At 30.9% G+C, this 22,802-nt stretch overlaps 1 protein-coding gene across 1 annotated transcript in view; it reads right to left on the minus strand.

Moving 5' to 3' along the window:
- LOC148280308 (synaptogenesis protein syg-1-like) overlaps window positions 1-22,802 on the minus strand; it is a 243,498-nt gene that overhangs the window by 196,814 nt on the left and 23,882 nt on the right. The gene's annotated exons all lie outside the window — the stretch shown is intronic.

Genomic DNA, 22,802 nt, shown 5'->3' on the forward strand with positions numbered 1-22,802 from the left:
TAGTAATCTTACTTATTTCATCAGTTTTGACAAAAATGCTACAATTATTTAACTTACTCCATAATAGAAGGAACTATCACGTCGGGATCACTTATCGATCCATTTTTGGGATCGTAAGAAGATTATCCTGATTCTAGATAAGTTAATAACAGTTATTTAGAATTATGTAGATTATCATCAATAAATGATACAAAGCGTGGATTACTTAAATTCGTTTTTTTTTCACTGATCTTACAAGGTTAAATGATTTATAATGAAGCGCCATAGAGATTAGACTAGAGAGTATTCGCTGAGCTCTGTCGCTGGGATCATCTATCGTGATTTGTTGATGTTGTAGTTTTATAGTGTTGACAGCGCCCTCTGTTGGCCGGTCCTGCATTCCGTCTGATATTTAGTTACACACTTAAAACTTTTTTAATCTAACTTGCTTTAGTGCAACTGGGCCCAAGGGAGCGATGATTGTAAAAATTTTAAACAAAATAAAAATCGTTAAAAGTACTGCAGTCCTTCGTTCATAAATTTGTTTAAATGACTTTATTTTCAAGTTATGCGTCGTCCAGTTACCTTACGTCAGGTCCTATACTCCTCAAAACTGGTTGACAGGAGTATAAGCCCCGAAGATAGTGTAATAATCTTAAAAAAGGTCGACGTTTAATTCTGCAATAAAGTCGTTAAAAGGAATTTATAAATAAAAATATGAAAAGTATTTTTGGTGTAACAAAAAAGGACTATTTTAAATTCTGCATTTAATAATGCGGTAGTCAGATGGCAGAAGGGACCATCTGTAATTTTCAAAAATGTTCAGGAGAGCTGAAATTCGTCTGAATTTCAAGACTTTAATTCACAAACTAAAATATTTTTGTGTTCCTTTTCAATTATAAATTAATATTCTGATTGACACTGATTTTTTTATTTTTTTGCTGCGTGTATTTACTGAAATATTAATTGAAACTTTTGAAAACTAAAACATAGACAAAAATACAGATGGTCCCTTCTGCCATCTGACTACCAAATGTAATTTATGTACATGTAACATATATTTAATAATTATTGGACTATTCAGAAAATCGTTTATGTAGTAATAAGTTTAATATTAATTTATATAATTGATTATCTGGAAACTATACCCTCGAAAATAGATGTATCGTTTTTATTAGTAGTTTAAATTACTTTTTACGTGCATTGCACGTTGTTAAGAAAACCGTATGAGGAGCGTAAAACGTTGAAAAAAAATTGTGATGAAACAAGTATGTTTGGGAAACTCCGTACTAAATAATAACATTTGGGTCTCACTCTGGACTGAAGGATGGGGTCGGAAATGAACATTTCCGAAGGAAAAAGGGTACCAGGCAATGAGAATATCTTTGGAATCCATTTGTTAGGAAGATCAGGAGCACCAAATGACGGTTGGGCAACAAACTGAAGCCTTTTACGGTACTAACCCTACACTGGGCCACCGGAAGAATAAATGGAATCTCCATTGTTATGTAGATGCTGAGCTTGCTCTTTATTTACATACTTATGTATGGAAATGTTTGCGAGAAACAATATGGGATCAATTTGATCAGGAAAAAGTGATTTTGGATTTTTCGGATGAGTCCTCACTCACAACGAACGAAGAAAAACAAAATAAAATAAGCCACTAAAACGAACTAAATTCACAGCACCGTCGACATTTTGTGTCGACCCTTGTATCGTCAAAGTATAATCGTATATTTTAAATATTTAAAAAAATGCTTTCAGGTGACGAAAAATTTTTAAAATCACGTGTCTGAATATTTAACATAAATTTATATATTTTCACTACCGGTCTGATGCATTATAAAGTCTATGGGTTATTGTGACATTTGTGCATCTTTCGCACTCTTTCGCGTCTTAAAGTATTTTTTAAAAACGTTTTCTGGTGAAAACCATCAATTCCATGATCAGAATTTTTATTTGTAATCACATTTATTGAAACAATTCAAAGGAACTACGAAGGTTTTGTGAGTAAAAATCAGGTCTAAAATATAATTAAGAAGGTCGGAAAAGACAAACATTCATTCAGTCAACATTCAATTTTTTTTCTCTGTATAGGCAATAATGCATTTAGAGGATTTCATCAGTTAACCGATTATAGCTATACGGTTTAAGTTATCCCAATGTGTTTTTATTTATAAATTAAATATCGCTTTGTTATGATAAAACTTAAACAAAAACAATAATTTTTCGTCACTTTATGCGCTAAGTTCAAATTTTTATTTTTATCTTTCAAACGAATAAATAGACAGGTATTATTGTCGACAAAATATGGTATATCTAATACTGCACCGCGAATAAGTACTGTTAAAGTTAATATTATAAACCTCCATGAATACATTTTTTAAAACAGGAATAACGCGCTAAGCCTCTATTCAGAGGTTTAACGGACAGATTTGAAATGTGAATCCACCATAGAATGTTAACAATATCTCGGACCGATATGATAACCAACAATGAAGTATTACGTAGAGCCAATACGAAGAGAGAACTATTTACCACGGTTAAGCTTTGTGGGATTTCATACTTTGGCCATGTGTTGAGAGGTAATAAATATGCCATACTTCAGCTTGTCATGAAGGAGAAGATGGAAGGATGTAGAGGGGTCGGAAGAAAACAGCTTTCCTGACTTCAAAACCTCCGAGCAAGGACCAGGATTAGAACTATGGAGGAGCTGTTTCGCACTGCTCAGGATAGGGAAGCTTTCTCTCTAGTGGTCGTCAACGTAGGGGGGACCCGACATGACACGTGAAGAAGAAAAATATCGACAATCCCCTTGTTTAAGATTTCTTATGTTAAATAAGTATTTATGTTTCAATGAAAAAACATATACAATCAATTTGCCAATCTTAAACATCAATGAAATACGTTTATTGAGGCTTATGGGTAGATATTTGTAAATTGGAAATATTATAGAAAATGAATTAATAGGATAACTGGTTTATTTTATAAGCTCATTGAAATGATTGAGCTTTTGTTATTATAAAAAAATGAAATAATATTGAAAGAGGTAATTGTTAAAAATCCACTAAATTCAAAATTAAAAATATTTCATTGGTTCGAAAAATAATTAAATAGACAATATTGCCGTCAGCATATCCATGATTGTAAATAAATTAAACGATTAATCAAATCGTTTGAAACAGAAAATAAAAAAGGAAACATAATGAAACCCACTAAACCGCGAAACCGGCTTGTCAGCAGGTTTCTTATTTTTCCTTTACAAAGATTAACGTTAGAGAAATCATATAAATTTTAAAAGTAATATAAACATTATTAAGAACTAAAAGCATACATAATTTTCATAAAAAAAATATTTTTAAAAATTGAAATAGATGACATTAAATGATAATCAATAAAAAGTTTTGTTACACATTAACCATTTAATTTTTTTTTCTTAAAAGCTTTGTCAACATTTTCTTTTCAAATCATCTTGAGGATCTTATTAAAAATTTAGTAATTGTATAATGAAGTGTTCTTTGGCCATACTTGTTTACAAACCTCGGTACTGACAAGCTTTTACGTTGTGCTAGCCTTGTATTATGTGGATGTTAATGCCTTTTCTGGTAGTTACTATCAAATCGGTATCTAGTAACAAATTTGAGCCATAGAATGGTATTTACGGACAGAATAAAATAACAATAAAAAAAAACATAACAAGGTGCTTTCAAAAAGACTGCAATTTTTAATATATTTTTCCCTTATTCTGTAAATTCAAAATACACGAAAAATCATATTAAAAAGATCGAATAAAATTGAATATATTATACAAAGGTAATTGCAGAGTTTTTGAATAAATTATAACAAAATTTTGTTTTCCACCAAAAGCAGTTAATATTAAAAATGCTTTTAATCTGCCACTTAAAAGAAATAAATTCATTTTTTCCAAAGGGTTTATTCAATTAGATCAAAATATTTCAGGCTTTAATTTACGTGGTATTATGGTGTGTTAAATTACAGATTACGTGTTTGGTAACGTATCATTATCAAAACACCGTATTTCGTAATCCCCCAAATTATTTTTGTAGGCCCAAATGTAAAGAAAAAAATAAGTTAAGGTTATTCATTAAATTTTATTACCGGATTATTAACAAATGTATTGTGATTTTGTAAAAAAAAAAAAAACTGAGTATTTATTGGTGACTTGATAAGACAAAGTACGTAGGTGACATTTTAAACGGTTCTTTTGCTCGTATTGTGTGGGTCCGAAAATGGTACAATATCTTGTGCAAGTGTCGTGTAATAAACATATAGTATACTGGTAGTTGTTAAGAGTTGAAGCTCTTACCCCAGTTGAAGATTAAAACAAGAAACAATGTTTGAGGTTTATTGCGAATTTATTACATTGTGAATGAACAATAAATTAAGATATATCGCGCGAGTAAAACGGCGATGATGTTGTGGTGCCTCAGCAGTGAGTACCAGCAACTGTCAGGGAAATAGAGCAATAGACAACAAACACGACAGGTTGGCAACCTAAAGGATCAGTGACGTAGGTAAGCTTATAAAAGCACCGACGTACTGACTCTCTCTTCTCTATCTCAGCAGCTCGCCACATAAACCAAGATCCAAGATCTTTGTCTTTTAAAATTATTGTCAACTGCGTAATAAAAATATGTAAATTCTAACTTCAGTGCTCATTTGTATTAGTAATATATTCAATAACGAATCTCGTTAATTTTTATTGTATTTTATTTAAGCTTCAATAAATAGTGTTCAAAACTCATATAAGTACCGACTTTCATTTTATTTAAAAAATAAAAGCAAACCTTGGAAGAGAACAGTGGGACCGCTTGTGAGATGTTGGATGTAGGACTTCGATCAACTTCCTACATCACATTTTAGCCTGAAGTCCAGGACTAAAAATGCCTACACGTAGCGTATTCACTCTAAATTGACCAATCTACTGAGCCAGTAGTAGAGTCGAAAATTAGCCGATCGCTAATGAGTAATCTTCGCCATAGTTTGTGACTTTAACAACCGGCCCCCCACAATATGTTGAACTGACTAGACTGACTTGCTTGGGCTGACTGACGCTACCACGCCCTGTTGTCTCTTTAAAGGCAGCGTTTCTTTGTTCTTCATGTCTCCTTGGCGGAAACGAAGTTAATGTAATCTGGGACGTTGTTCTTACATAAATAGATGTCTTATGTGCAATACTGTTTGCCGTGCAGAATATAATTTATTTATTAATATTCACGGCACGCAGTGCCTTTTACCTTAAAAAGATACATTTTAAAAATAACATAAAGGCTTCAATGTAATGTGAAAAACTTAAAAAATTAATTGAAAATATTTGACTCTTGTGTTTCGTACGTTTCGGCAGTTTTTTTACATTTATTCTAATTTATAAATATAAACATATTGTAAGTGAACTGTATATGAATATATAATATATTGAATTTAAAAAATGAAAACTCAAGAGGGTCCAAATAATGATTATTTTGTACAATAAAAAAACCCATATGTACGTTATACATATATATATATATATATACATATTTAAATAAATCATTTATAGAAATCAAAAATAAATATTATCTGTACATATAAATATTTATATTTTGGTTCACGTAAATTTTATGGAAGAAAATACATAATAATATACCATTTTGATTAAATCCAGGCATCTTCCCTCAGACGCTGAAAAATAATTAAGTTTTCTTAATGAGGAGTTTAAATGAAATAATTCTAGAATATGGTTTTGTATCTCAAGAGGTTAACGGTGCGCGTAAAGAGGATTTAAATAACCTCAAATAAGACGTTCTTCTTATAATGTAATATATTATGTATGTCTCTTGTATCGAAACACACAAAGTGCTTGCTGAAGGCGCGGTTAGTCTGGGATTGAAGAAATTGAGAAAGAATACGAGAAAAAACTAGACTTGTTGGGTGTGTTTAATGCATGAAGTAGTGCCTATATTCATATCATAATGTTATTGTACGCGGTCACGAATTTATTGGAACATTTAAACTATTAAAAGACCATGCTAAAAAGTTATTCTAGAGACGGTAGTGTAACGTCGTGTTACATAAAGTAAAATATAGAAATGCAAAAACAAAGAAATTAACACAAATTTTTTCATAGTTTGTAAAAATAATCATAAGATATTGGCATGTTTTAGCAAAATACGTCACAGTTTTTAAAAATAAGACAGATTTATCAAGTTTACTTACTTTTCTTGAATTCTATATAGACTTACGTGACATCATAGCCACACAGGAGTTGATAATAAATGTACGTATTAATTAATATTATATGGTTGTAATCAATAAATTTTCTATGTGCGAGTGATAAACACATTAAATAAATATCATAATCGTTACCTTAGTCATCTTAATTCGATTATCTGTTGCAAAAAAGTTCTGTGTCCAGTCGGATGAGAATACAGTTCTGTGTGTGAAATAGAATAAAAACCCTGAACGAGTGTTTTCTTTTTAAGGTTGTTCAAATAGCGATATTTCATTGTTCCTAGACTTGCACTTGAAGGGTACGACTTCATGCAACGGATGATCGAAATACGCTGCATTTTACCAGTCCAAGGAACAATGCAATATTATTTTAGGGAGGTACGGCTAGGAATCGTTCCCTGGACCTCAAGCATGGTAAAGGGAATACTCCAACCGCTACATTACGAGATCTGCTTATCCCCCCTCACAAGTTTCCTCTTCAAGAGTAGCCATCGAGTCAGAAACACAGGTACAAAGTTCCAGTTTTATTTTACTCAAGCAGCTGGATTATTTTTCGTCTTGACACATCCATTCGCATTAGTAACGTAATGACGCATTCATTTACGTTAATGACACGCAGTTTTCATTGTCATTGTCCATTAACAAAATCCGTTTCCATGGTACTTAAATCATTAAAATAAAATTACAATATGCAGAATGATCATTTCAGAATTCTGTCTATTAAATACCTAGACTTTTCTCGTATTATTTTTTAAATATTTTATCCCTCTTTGCTGCAGTAAATGTACACAAATAATTCGAAAATACTGCTCCTTGTTTTCTACGCTTGCTAATAGATTGAAATTCCTCTCGAATGATGAAGTTTTTAAAACCTATAGAAAATGCCTTTTTTTATTTCGAGTTTACGAAGTGACTCCTAGATAAATAAAGAAAAGAATTTATTTTTAATTGAAATTTTACAGTGATTTGTTAGAATAGTCACCTTGTCTAGCAGTCTAGAGGACACTATACCGTTCATAATCCATGCGTTGTACTTTTTTACGTGATGTTTTGTTACACTTTTTGAGCTACAAGTATTTACGTTTGAAATAACGACTCACATTGACTTTGCAACTTCAATTTGACGCCGGCGTCGTTGTCGTCTGTTTTGAAGTTTATACGTATTTGACAGATGAAACATTGTGAAATCTCAACATGTTGAAATATTTTAGGTTTAGTGTTAGATTCGCATTTAATAAATAAAATTTAGGGAAAATTGAGTTACTAGTTTTTTAAAGAAATAATAAACACAATAATTGTTTTTATTTTATTTGGGAAATCAACAGTTCTTCATACATATTAATAGTATACAAACGGATAAAGTGTATAAACTCAGAACTAAAAACAGATTTCCACAAAGCATACAAAGTTAGTAAAGAAAATATATTACATTTTAAATAAATACATAAAAAATTTATGCATATAAAAATGTTATTTTCATGTACTCGTAAATATTTTTCAATAATCAAAGAATTTTTTAAGGAACAGTAAGATATTGAAAATGGGCGGGATTAGGACAATAATGCTTGAAGAGAGGATAAGGAGGGAAAGGGAGATGTACATATTTATCATTGTTATGTCTACTAAGTTACAAAATGCATTTTTAGTGTTCATTTTTAATCTGACAGAGTGATGTATGTGTAATTTTTATCTTTACATTTTGTATTGTACACTGAAAAAGTCCTACGAAAAAAAGTATTTTTTGTTAAAAATAAATATTTAAACGTAAAAACAAAAATTGTGTCAATTTTTTTAAATGAAATTTATACTTTCATTATAGTGGCCGATCAGGGTATTTTAATATTTTAGCAAAGTAGTTCAAATCTCCTACAAATAATAAATTCTCAAAGTAATATTAAATGTCAAAAATAAGTCATTAATAAAAAGAATTTAAAAAAATGTTTTCCCGAGCTTTTGCTCAAGCATATTATTGATTGATCGATTATTTGTCATTAATCTGTTCCTGGGGGTCTAAAAAATAAAGAATATGAGTTTTCCGATTAGAAATGACAGGAATTCTGTTGATCGGTTTCCAACTTCAAAAAATGCCACAAAAATTAAAGTAAGTGGTATTCAAACTTTGGATTTGTTGTACAACATAGATAAACATGGTGGTATAAGTGGAAAGGGATGAAAATTAATGTTAAGAATAAGAGTTGCTATCAATTTAAACAAATTAATCGATAAGAGTAAGGCGTTTGCTGCTTTTCTAATCGGTATTCATTGGTCGGGGGACTCAGAAATAGTTGTTCAATGTAGAAGGTCGTAAGCTGATTTCAAGTTTTACTGGTAATGACTTAGGATTTAGGTATTCGTGGTATATTTATTATTTACTTTTAATTCTGAATGAGGGGCCATACAACATATTTTTTAGTGTGCTCTAGTAATAATACTGTTTATACGTATATCTATTTATAAATAATTTCATATGTGTTATGTCTTAACTTTAAGTTTGAAAAACTATCAAAATTGATAAAAATTTCTTAGAAAAATATAATATTTACTGCCTTAGAACAGGAAAGCTATCCCTATTAGTTGGGCATTTGATAAATATGTAACAATTGAATAAACATAAAAAAAGAAATAGTAAATCAATTCTGATCATGGCCACGGGGTTGCAGCGCAAATGCTGGTGGCAAACGTGACGACGAATGCGGGAAGTACTGACGAATATGACGGAAAAAAATGTCATTTAAAAGGTATGATTATCAAATATTACGAATATGGAATTTGACAAGTATAGAGGTTCTACTGTTTACGCATAGAATAAGAAATAGTCCAGAAACCGCATACGCACATCAAACAGAAGGCGACTCAACTACTCATAAATGAGTAAGTTTACGTTTTGCCCAATTAGTTTCTTTATAGACATCGCTCAGTACGCAACTCCTGATTTGAATTCAACTATGCCGTGTTGTGTCCTTTTAAGTGTAGAAATACTGCTAGGATTCTTAAGAAACAGGATAACATCACATTTTATGTGTAATTAATAAAGGAATGTTTAAGTGGCAAATGAAATACTTAAAAATTGAATTATTTTTCCATCTGTCAGATTGTCGAAGTAACATAATGGAAATTTCGTTAATGTTGCCAGAATATTTTTTTTTTTACCCTACTTTGCTCATTTAATAAAAAAAGAGAACTAATGAAATTTAGACCTCGGATTAAACAACGCCGTGGGGGACATTTGAACGACATTATCTTTAAAACATCAAGTATTATTTAGCATAATATAAAAATATCCGTTTTGTGTAAAAAGAAAATTGTTTTATATTTTAAGTTCAAAGTTCATAAATTCAATTTCGCTTATTAAATGACCCTTATACATATAATCTGTTGTGTCAATCAATGTTTCTGCGTGCACAATAAAATTTTAGAGAAATTAACAGATTTCTTTTTTTTTTACCTTACATTTGTGTTATGATTAATATTTTTTCCATCTAGCAACATTACCCGGCGACTTAACGGGGGGAATTATTGGACACAGTCTGATGTATTTAAATATGATTCTACGCTCCTTCTGGACTATTCTTAATTCTATGTGTATACGTATATAATATACAAAATTAAAATAATTTGTTACGGTCTAGTTACGGTAAAGCTCCGAGAACATGATATTCTTTTCCAGTGATTTTCATGCCTGTGTTATTTTTCTAAGCAAGGTTTTTGTAAGAAAAATAATTTTCTTACACCTTTTCTTCATCGAACCTTAAGTAATTTGACCGAAGAAGGCCGCGCTGTGTGGAGATCACGCGACCCATTATACCCTGTAGTAATGTAAGGTGATAGCTGCGAAGACTGATTATGATGGACACACTCGGTGCGCATACTCTGGGCCTGTCATGCAAGAATTTAATTTATTTTTGTACGCAGTGTCACGTGTCAAGGAGTGTAACATATTCTACCGGCTAAGACCGGAAAAATGTAAGGTACCCGGGGCCTAATGCTGGACTTATTCGTCTTTAGAATCGTATGCGACATTCGTAAGTTGACGAGTGACCGTAATATTGAAGTACCCATGCGACTGAAGTCTATTAACAATCAGTCGACTTTATCTAGTGTCATATGGCACTTGACATTGACAATCGACTGCGACGTCGCGTCTTACTAACTGTCGTAATAAAAATATTAAATACTTCGTATGGGTAATAGTAAAGAAATAATTATGAATGTTACAGTGACTCAGTAAAACATTTTCTTTTGTTATAAAAAATATATTCCATGTACTAAATATTGTACGTATCAGTTCTGTGTGTGAAAAAAAACCAGCATTATTTATTCATATTTTTCTTTTACAAACTATAATTAATAATAAAAACTATGTGACCTTACTGGGGTTTCCCGTGCCGAAGACACTTAACAATATACTTTTTTGAAATTACATTTAAAAATAAACAAAGAAGACCAAATTAAAAAACAAAGGTAATAAACAAAATATTAGACAGTTTTAAGAACAAGGTATTAATGTACATCCTTATTATTTATATTACAAAACACACAATGAAATGATTATGGATGAGCATTTTCGACTCGATGGCTATTCGCAGGTAAAAATCCAGAAAAATTAAATCAAGTGAAGATTAGTCGTAGTGTTTTAGTTGACGTATTCACTTATAACGCTTGACGTACTGGATTCAATTCTTGGGAGGGTCAACAATTTTCTTTTGTTTATTAAGTAAAGTTTATTGAAAATATTTCACTGTTTGTGGACTAGCACCTGAAGTTAAAAACTGATCATCTTACCTTCCTGTAACACATGATCAAGATACACTGCATGTACTTTTCCAATACAGTGCTCTATGCACCATCAGGTGTGGATTGAGGTATTATGATGATGATTTACAAAATACTTAAAGGAGCAAGTTAAACTAGAAATAATAGATAGTAAAATAAAGTTTAAGTTCAAACGTTACAGGAGTGCCACAGATAATTATAATATATTAATGTCGCCATTTTTTATTTGTTAAAGTAACTGAACTTTTTAAGGATTTTCAAAAATAGCACTTTGACAAAGCAATCGAGATTCGAAAAATACGACTTGATTATTGTCCAGTAGGTGACAAAACGTCACATCTTTCCGTCATACGCCCCCCGGTAGAAAATAGCAATTTGGATTACATTCGCTGATTAGCATGACGCCGCGAGGTAGGCGAACAATTTCAATTCGAATTCTTTGAATAATGCGTTCGGCATACCTCACGTGTTAAGTTTTAACTTAGAACGCAGATTTTTGTGTCGCTCCCGAAAATAACAAATCGATTTCCAGAATTCTTAGAAAAGTCTCCGCGGGAATACATTAGTGCGCGACAACGTGTCATTATTGTCAAACGTCGCGCTAAAGTCACCTTGGAATATAATATATTTCGTTCAATTATACACGACACTTGAAAATCATTTAACGCGGGTAATTCACGGTGTTACGCGTGTTTAATCAGCATTGTTTGGGGTCGAGCCTTCGAGCGGGCTGTAAAGCGTACGCTCACATATTGCGTGCTCCTGTTAGATTAAATATTTTGACTTTTTAGAAGCAAAGTGCGCGAGGTAAATGAAATCAGCGGCAGCCAAGTGAAACCGACGAAATTTTTTTACGAAACGCTTTTATTTATTTTTTCGGCCAACGCGGAAATCGCGACGGAAAGAGAATCCTCAAACGTCCGTTTAAATTTAATTAATTTTTGAAACCGAAATCCTTTTAAACATTGTGATGCCGATTTGAATTATAATTCAAATTATGGAGGTGGAAACTCGGCGCTGTTTTGATACTCAGAATAAATGAATACAGCTTTTCAGTAACTGTTCCTCTGGAACAGAATGGACGCTATTATTCTATCAACACGGAATGAGATTCGACACAAGAGAACCAGTAAAATGTGTTTGCACTAGAATTTCTTATAGATGGCGGAATAATAATTTATAATTTGTTTTGGAAAATGTCAAACACATAAAGAGAAAATAAATCTGCCTGTTTCTCGATTTAGGAATGAAGTGTATTAAAAATTATATTTTCATTATTTTTAAAAATAAAATCCGTTTATTTGAGTTGTGAGTACAAGAGTCGTAGTGTTCATTTGTATGTATTAAACAAGGGACCAAAATACGATTTTAATAGCAATAGAGGAAGGTAATAAATAAGAAGCGAGCGAATGCATGGCGGCATCCGTGGCGTAATGGTTAAGAATCTTGACTTACACAGGAAGGTTTCGGATTCGACTCTCAGTGAAAACACAAAAAATAAATGTTATTTTTCTCAAGCCTGGGTGTTCTGTGTTGTAATTCACCACTGTTGTTGTGTCTTCTGGCCTGTTGTGGTTAGAAAAAAATATTTAAAAAAATAAATGAAACTAAGAAATTTGACTAAGTAGACAGTTTCAAATATAAGGTTCAAAGGGTCATTGCATTGGTATACCGATTGCCGCGTTACAGTTGTAATAAACAATTCATTTTTTTTTTATAAACTTAATATAGATCTTATATTTTATTATTTTTCACACACTTTGTACAAATTGGCTACTACGTTAATAAATATGTAAATAAAAATGATACGTATTCAGATTTTCGGCATTCCGGATGCTACATTGCATACATTTTGTGATGCACCAGAATCTGTTCTTATCAATGTCACACGTTAAATTTGGAGCTTACTGTTTGAATATTATTTGTGATGAATTTTAAAATAGCACGTTCTGGTATTTCATGATGCATAACAATATAGAAAAAACAAATATCATTGGACAAATACTTGCATATTGTGAAGTGATTCGCACTGAACATACCATATTTAAGTATATTTTACTCGTACGGCGCGGCGCACGGAGCTTAACAATATTCTTTCTACATCATTTTGTAAATGCGAATTAGGAAGTTCATTGGTTTAAAATATAAATAAATTAATAAATTTGTTCACGAACTACCAAACTAAGCCATTTAGTTTTTGTTTTTATATTTCGTATTATCATCGCAACGATTTTTTAAAATATGGGATTTTGAAATAACTCCGCCCGTGACGTTACGAGTTACCGTCGGAGAATTGTGCTGACAATTAAAAGTAGAACCCCGTAGCGTCGAAATAAAAAAAATGGTGAAAGAAATGTCTACCCGGAAACAATAAATCTATATTAACACATAACAACGCTGTAATGAGGATGTTCAATTTTTATTGAGTATTTTTTATATTTGTTAATAGACTTTCAAACAATGACAAAAAACTTCTTTGAATTTAATATATAACATTATCATTGTTACGATTTTTTGATTTGTAAAAAGTTTTATAGTTTCTTAATTCCTCCGCGCATGACGTCAATTCTCTTTGGTGAGTTATTTTTTGTAGCCGAGTCCTCTTTTGGAAAAAAAACGGACAGAACTTATCGCTAGCTTAAAGCAACAGTGAGATATCTCTGACGAACACTGAAAAATTTATATCTCTGAAAAAAGGAAAGAATGTGGGGAAATAAACGGACTCTAAGGTATGCAAGGGGTCTGACTGAATTCAATTATTTAGAATAGATTATGAATACTGTAATTTTCACGTAGGTTAACTATCTAACTTCAATTAAAAAATATAAAAACATATTTGCAGTGTATCTGTAAATCTGAATTTTCTGGTTTATCTCACTGTTGCTTTGGGCAAGCGTTACATATTACATAAAACCAAATATCCATGAATAAAACGATATTTCTATCCCTGAAGTTCGAGTACCATTCTCTAATTATTCAGTTTTCGGTACTATAGTGACAAGTTTGTTAGTAAATTTAGTTTGAAATATTTCAATTTACTGTTATAATGGTGGCTATATGCACAGTACAGGTACACCAAAGTTGACACAGTTCGGGCTGAAAATAGTATAAAATACTAATGATACTAAAAAAGTATTAACTGAAATTCAACAAAGTTTTGAAAATCGCAATCCTAAATTAAATACACACCCTAGAAGAGCAGAGTTGGATATTTGCAAAAACAATTCAGTATTTAAAAAGTGTTTGTTTTATGTTTTGGAATTTAACCATAAAAAAGTACCTTAGTACCTACTTAAATTCAATATTTGAATATTAATAATTTTAAGTTTTGAAATTCAATCATAAACAAGTACCTTGCAGTAGCGTGCTTAGAGTTTATCAGTAAAGTAAATGTGTTTTTAAAATTCACTTGTGTGAAAAGATGATGTATGCTTTCTTTACTACAGTAGTACAGTCTACAAAGCACCCAGAAGGCATATTATGACGAATGACAATTCATTAAGATTAACAAATTACAACAGGGATGGAGAATAAATACTATCCCTGTTGTAATTTGTCAATATTAAAATAACGTTTTAAAAACAATCGAACTTGCAAGTTTTTATTTTTGGTTATTTTTATTAACATTGCTTCATTTTCGTGATCGAAAAGGGAATATACCATAACAAATAAATATAATGGAACAAACTCTGTAAAAACAAAAGTTGAACGGCGCAGAATAACGAGATATTGTAGTTTTTTTTTTATTTTGCTTTAGGCAACAGAAAATCACACAATAACGAAACAAACAGATTGAAATGTCAAATGTCGCTTAGTATATAGTTTGTCGAAAATTTGGATATCGAAAAAACGTTTGCTGAGCCAGCTAATAACAGGCAAGCCAACGTTTAAGCAGGACAACGCCTGTCGGGTCCGTTAGTATGATATAATATGAAAGTATACAAAACAAAACTAAGTATGTTAAACCCTTTTAAATAGGTACAGTTAGAATTAGTTTTAATTATAGGTAGGCAGAGGGGGCTTTCAGTAAATAGATACGTCATTAAAAGTACATAACGTTTAATTAAAATCAGTTAAAATGCACAAAAAAATATTTTCTGAATGTAAATTATATTGTATGTATAAACAAAAGTAAAGTTTTATTTTTAATATCAAAAACAGTTTTCACATCGTGGAATGACATTTTACAATGTTAAAGTTGATTAAACAAATTCATAAATAAATAAGTATAAAACTAAAATTATTCATAAAAAAAAATATAAGTAATACAATACGCGTTACTCATGGAATTTTTGAGTGTCTAAGTTTCGCTCAACGAAGTTTGATAGAAGGTTTCTGAAAAATATTGGCCATTCTGAATTTAATAAACTGCCGATGAGCGAAAACATAAAAAAAATGAATAGAAAATCCAAAAGCGTCGCAATTAAAAAATATTGCTGAAATCTTTTTGATAATGATAATTAATTATGGAATTTTTATAGATGGCGTAAAGTACTGTGTTTTATGTTTCTTACATAATTTTTTCTTACTATTTCGGATGTGTTAACTATGTATGTTATAACGTATTGTCACAAAAATGGTTTCTTTATATGTACGGTCCCGAATGAGTTTTTTTTAATAACTCCTGGGAGTATAATATGTACTCTATGTATTTTATGTATTATTAATAATAATAATTATTTAAAAAGTATTTTTTAGATATTAAAAAAAAATTAATTACAAACATTTGTTAGTTTAGAATATAACGCGTATATGATAATTGCGTATTTTATAAGTACGCTTTGTTTTAGATTATTGAATAAAAAGTATTTACTAAATAAAATAAGCCTTTGAATATTAATAAGCATTTCACTTAATGAATAAATGCTAGTGATCACTCGCATAACTATTTTCAAAATTATGCGTGCGCTTTCTGCTGCATATAAATAAAACATGATTCATATTATCAATAAAACTATTTTTGTGCCGTTAATAAAAATACGGTGTATTATTTAGTAGTTGCGAGTGTGTAAATTTTATTTTGTACGTAAATACAACCTTCACGCATAGTATTAAAAATTACTACCCCCTGACACGAACTGAAACAGGGTGTTATTGTTGTGTACAGAAATTACAAGGTCCATAATACACCAACAAAAGCGTGTCGCTCTCCAGCAGGCCTGTTCTTATGTCATATCACGGGATTCACCTTTTTTCAAATTGTAAATCTTAGGTTTTAAATATTTTCTTATCAAAAAAATTACAAGATCCAAACTTATATACCAATAAAGCATGTCGCTCTCCAACAGGCGTATAAAAATGTCATATTACGTGATTAACATTATTTGTTTATCACGTAAGGTTTTACATTTTTTTATCAAATAAATTTTAAGATCCAAACTAAAAGCGTTTTTATAAATCCACAGGGCTATGTATAGCGTGTGAGCTCGCCAATATATGACAGTAAAAATTTTATTGTCTTTGAATTTCCTAGAGTTTTAACCATCGAAAAAAAGAAGATTGCAAATAAAATCAACAGACAATGGAAATTTTATGTGTATTATTTTAATAGATTGTTTGTAACAGAAAAATACATAGAGAAATATGCATTTTTGTTTTTTGTAATAAAAACAGTCTAGTAAATTCGAATAAATAAAAATACGCTTTATATTAACAATATTAATTAAAATGCAAAAATAACATTGAATACTTGAAAAATAAATATTACTGAGTGTTACAAACATAATTTAAAAAAACGGATAGCGATTAAAAGTAAAAACTATCTTCAGTTTAATTCTTATAGCGATAAATACATAAACATTATAAAACAGGAGTTATACAAATACAAAAATAATATTGTAACTAGGTGGCTACCTACACGGTTAAATTTCGAAACACCACGCAATTTCTTATCTCGGCTACGCTATGTGAAATGAAAAAAAATATTTAAATTAATAATTTCATCACGTCATGAAGTCGCCCCTGGGTAGCGCCTGCTAACGTCAATCAACAAAAACATCCTCGTTTTAATTACAATATTTCGGCTACGCCATAAATCTATTTTTTTAAATAATTTCTCACGTCACAAAGTCGCCCCTGGGTAGCGCCTGCTAACGTCAATCAACAAAAACATCCTCGTTTTTATAACAGTATTTCGGCTACGCCATGAATTTCTTATAAAAAATGTCAAAACGTCACAAAGCCACTCTCTGAGTGTCGCTACTGACATCATTTACAAAAACATAATTATTTGTGCTTTTTTCAGGTACGCAACATTTTTTTTAAATACACCTACCTAACCGATAAAATACTATTAGTAATTAAACCAAGGTGTGCTTTAAAGTTCCGTATGGCCAAATAATATTATTTATTATTAGAATATTATTGACATGTAGTTCAAGCATTGCTGCATTCACGTTGCTTTACTTCTGAGAGCTCAACTACTATGTTTTTCTATGGTTATGTTAATGTCATCTGTCATGTATTGGCGAGCTCACAGGCTATACTTACGCCAATCCACAGTTGAGCTTATTCCGATGCCATATTACAGGATTTAACTTTTCTTGAAATTTCAAATCCCGAGTATAATATTGTTTTCATGTTAAAAAAGCAGTTTGAACTATTACACCTATGAGTTTCATCCTCCATCGACCTTTTTTGATGTTACATAACGGGATTAACATTTTATTTAATTTTTAAATTGCGTTTGGAAAAAATGTAAATCTTGGTTTTACCGTTACAGAAATAACAACGCAAATTACTGGATACAATATTCATGTAATTATTAGCGTTTTAGAAATGTGTAAATGTTGGGTTTTACTTTAAATCATTGAATCGCAAGTTAAATTTGCTCCCTGTTTACAAAACTAAATTTTTTTCTTAATCGAAAAAAAGTTGCGTGAATCTGAGAATAATTATTTTTAAAGTTTTGTCTTGCCTAATTTTCCTTTTTAAATCTTAATATTTTAAAATATCCATTGCGAATAATTTATTTTTAAATGTACCTATCCACTGGAGATTCGAATTTAATAAATAAGATTATTTACCTAACATAGAATTCAGAAACGATTTTATGAAAATGCTTGCTTAAAATAACTGAATAAAATACTTAAGATATGATTTATTTACTCAACAATTTTAACAAATTTTCATAATTAATAATTGATGGATACTAAAAATTTTATTTTTGAAAAAAGTTACACTTAAAAAAATTAAAATAAACCATGTTATGTAGTCATACATTTATATTGAACCATATATATTTATTACTAGTCCGATGTTTAATTACATTCATGCTATTTATACACGTTGAATTTTTGAGATAAAATCTATTACGCAAAAACTCACTTAACATACAAAATTTTCCGATGGAAGTTTTTGTTCGTTTGATCAGTTGATCTCAAAAAGGTAGTAAAAACACACTCTGCGTAATTTTAGAGGGTACGTTGATGACGTCAGCAAACTGCAAGTATATACGTACTACCTTTTTGAACGACAGCCAAGGAAACGACCAACCTAATTTCCAATCGAACGCTCGTTTACACTTTGTAGGGTGGTCGTTATGTTCAAATTTCGCTTAATTTTGTGTATTTTTTTCGTAAATTCATGAAGAAAAAATACGCACATAACGTAAATTGTAAAATAAGTTTAAATTTAGTACTTTCAATCATCTGCAAAACCTTTTATATCTATTTTTTTTTTGTAAAAGTTCGTAGTTGTTATTTATTTAAAAAAGTAGTCACAAATTATTTAATTTTTAATAATGTTACACAAACGATTTAATTACTGCTGCAAATGATTTCGCATTTATTAATCATGCAAACTTTACAGAAAATATAAATCTGTTGAAGTTAAAACGTCTTTAGCCCAGTTGCATAAAACAAGTCAAATAATTGTGCCATTTTCAACCTATTTTTTTTAGTGCATCTGTCCCCAAATTATTTTAAACAACCAATAAACGTCTTATAAAATCACAAGTTCTTTTAAATAATGAGAACGACTATTAAACTATTGTGTATTTGTAGAAATCCTGAAAGATTATAGAAACCACAAATCTGCGTTGGTTCAATATTGAAGATCTATACAATACTTGTATAATTTAAGTGCAATTTTTTGTTCATGATTAGCACGTTAGATTTTGATATGTTACTTGATAAAAAAAGTTTTAAAATTTGAATAGGTATCTTGCTGTAGTAATAACTTCGGATTGAAAACTAAAGTGAAACAGTAAATTTTTCACATTTGAAGGATAGTTACATTATGTATCAAGAGATGAAACTTTTTTTCATTTATAACGGTTCCTTGAGTATAGTATTGTTTTACATTAACTTTTATTTTCATGCGCGCATGTGACAATGTATTCGCGAAGGTATTATACTCGACCTTAAAAAAAAAAGTATTGTTTGTTATGTCCAGAATCGACAATTATTTGGTAAATTTGAAAGGGCTTTGAAATGTTGATTAGTTCAATCTCCGCTCATTCTATACACCAACTCAAACAATCAGTTTACCCATTCTAAAAATATATTTCCAGGCAATGCGCAACGTTTAAGCTCGAAACAGTGAGCCCTTTAATATACCTATAAACAACCCGTAAAGATTTCCCTGCCATGGCGGCCCTTATATAAATGTTGTAAAAATTTACATAACTACTTTTTAATTTCCATTGAAATGAGTTGTTACGGAATTGATTCAAACATTTCCCGTAAACTTAGCCAAAGTACCATTTTGTTTAATGTCGAGTATTAATCAAAACTACTTTTATGTCAACGGAACTTCCACGCCATGATTGCAAGTTGGCATGCACACAAATTGAATATTTGGTCACTAGTAACTAGCTAGACGGAGAAAGGCAGTCTCGCCGCTGTTCGGAGAAGAAAATATTCAACTTGAAGAAAATACTATTTTTATGTACATTATTTAGTGGCCGGGATTTAGTCAGAAGGAAATCCTTCTGACTCGGAGTCTCGCCTTCGAGGTTAATGTTGACGCAGTACGAACAGACCTTTTCTTAACGTGTCAAGAAGTGGCCGTGTAGGCTGGCGGCGTAATGGCGGCCATTTGTGACCCGCGTTGTTATTACTGGAAACACATTTTTTTGATTTATACCTCTACTTGGTTTGCATCGAACGCTTAAATTTTTAAATTGGAAAACGGAAAATTCGCGGTTAGAAACGATGAATCACGCTGCGGCTTGGTGTAGCTACTTACGTAGGCACCCATTCTTTACATTACACAACTAAGTTGCCTTCACGGTTGACACAATTTGATTTGTTTTAGAAAAATACGGAATTCGCTATCATTTTGGAAACTAATTTACAACACGAACTGACGCTTTCGATAAAGTTTATCATCACCCATTCTGGACATGTGGTGCATAGGAAACTGCATTTACAAAACTAAATACAGCGCATTTCAATTATCAATCAGTGATCAATCATACGCTGATGATGCTAGTGCAGGAACAATAAAATGTTGCAATTCAAAAGAATCTTTAAAATCGATATTTAACGTCCGCCTAAAAAATGGCAGTCGAACGCGTCACCCACTACAAAAAAAGGCGGACTTACCTTCGCTCGATTTCTTTAATTATGATTTTTACCCGAGAGCAGCCATTGAGTTGAAAACACTCGTCCAGGGTTTGGTTTTTATTTTTCAAACAGAACTGTCCGACTTGATATGAAGCAAAAAGGTATTATATAAAGTTATTATTGGTATTTGCACGTTTATTTATACGAAATTAGATAAAATTCATATAATATGAGTTTACATCAATAAAAACACATTTCAAATTTTTATTTCATTGTTATTTATTAAAGTAGGCTGAAATGTTAAAAACAAGTATTTTCAAGAAGTGTTTTATTTGCTTAAAATCTATAAAAAATAAAAATGCGTAAGTACATCATATCTTAGAATAAAACTTTTCGAGCTTGTCAAAAAGGAAGTATTATTCATAATTAGGGTATTATGAAGTCGGCTTAGACCTAAATAAATTAAGCTTTTTCAAAAAGCATAATGCGATATTTCTCACCGTGAGTACTTATACTCCGTTAAGAAATCTTGTTTTCTTTGTCAAAATTGAAAGCTTTCAATTTATTCCCAAAGTCGTACAACGTCCTGGTAAATTAAAAAAGTTTAGAAAAGATTAAAATCTATTATAATCAATGCAAGAAATCACGGTTCCCCGAGGAAATATGGAAAAGCAAAATGCGGAGAGAAAAATATTTTCCTGGGCGCGTCTCCTGGGGCACAATTTGCTCAATCTATGTGGCCCGGTACACTCCGCAAGATTTCATCAAGTTAAAAGCCCGATACAAAAAAAAGAAGAAAAGCATCGAGCAGTTTGATAAAGGTCAAACGATTAATATTTAGTGCCATTGTAAGAGGGGCCAAGTTAGGTACTCGTCATCGCAAATATCTATGACATTTAGGTAAAGAGGTACAAGTCACTTTTAGCTTATTGTGCAAGGTGGTCATTAAATGTTTCTTAATGATTACATTTTTTAACATGCAATTTTGAGTGCTATCTTAGGATAAACTTTGAAATCTTACGAACTTACGAATAAAATGGGTGAAGCGGTACATAAGTCATATCGGTAAATAGGTTAAATGCTTAAACTATTATTCTGTCAAACTTTTTGCTGATGAGACTACTCTATGTAGCTAAAAACAATATTGATGATGCTTAACAATGAGATGCAAATATATTTAAATCAAATATATTATTAATTGGATACGAATAAATTAAAATTAAACGTTTCGAAAAGTAAATATAAAATTGTAAGCAATAAAAAAAAAAATACGCAATAAACTAAATATTTAATATAGATGAAGTAAAGGAAATAAAATGGTTTCATGAGTTCCCGAAAGAAATTAGAGATGCTGAGTGCATTGTTTTGTGGAATGGCGATGGTTTAAAAAAACATACAAACAGGTAGATAGTGTCATCGGAAAGCGTCTGGATTTTATAACAATGTTTTGTTTTTATTTTATTTAAATAATTTTTATATTTATATGGTTTATTAATTAAAGTACATCTAAGTGTTCAAAATCTATTTGTAAAACAATCTAAAAATTAATACATAACATTACATATCGAGGGCCCAACTTGTCAAATTCTATCATTTACTTTTAATCAGGGGAAAATAAAAACTGTTTTTACTTTAGCAGCGAATTATGGAAGAACGAATTCAGAACGCATGAAACCATTGGTTCCCCGACATTTTGGCAAATAATGTTTATAACATGGCATATTTAATAAATTTATTATCCGTCATAATACCTAACTTTTTTTTTTACCTTAAGATTACTATAAATTTTACTATTACTTACCATTAACATTAAGATTACTATAAACAAATTTTGTAATAATAATTTGATTAATAATCGCGATAAATTGTGAAGGAATTTTACTATCGCCTAAGGCACACCTATTTACCAGCGCTGACAAGCGCGTACTGATCGGCAAGTACTTGCTACTGGCTGGCTGAAGACTGGCTGAAGAACGATCGCGATGGAAGCAAATTCGAAATTCAGTTCCAGCGCCGTACTGAACGCGCAGTCCAGGCGCAGGCGCAGACTTAAATCCTCACTAGGCAATGGAAGCAATCGAAGCATAACAATACATTATTTTCCATGTGATCCGAACGCAATACCGCGCCGCGCTGCCCAGCACAGAGATGCGATTTTGGTATTTTGGCGCTGGACATAATAGTTTTATAATTATTTTGTGGTAGAGTAGGAATACAAAATTAAATCTAGAATTAAATTCAAACGTTACATCAATATAATGTTGATTAGTTATAAGAAAAAAGTTTATAATCTACTACATATATTACATT

This window comes from Micrasema longulum, unplaced genomic scaffold, assembly GCF_059751315.1.
Source record: "Micrasema longulum isolate JH-2025_06_02 unplaced genomic scaffold, ASM5975131v1 h1tg000597l, whole genome shotgun sequence".
Taxonomy (NCBI): domain Eukaryota; kingdom Metazoa; phylum Arthropoda; class Insecta; order Trichoptera; family Brachycentridae; genus Micrasema; species Micrasema longulum.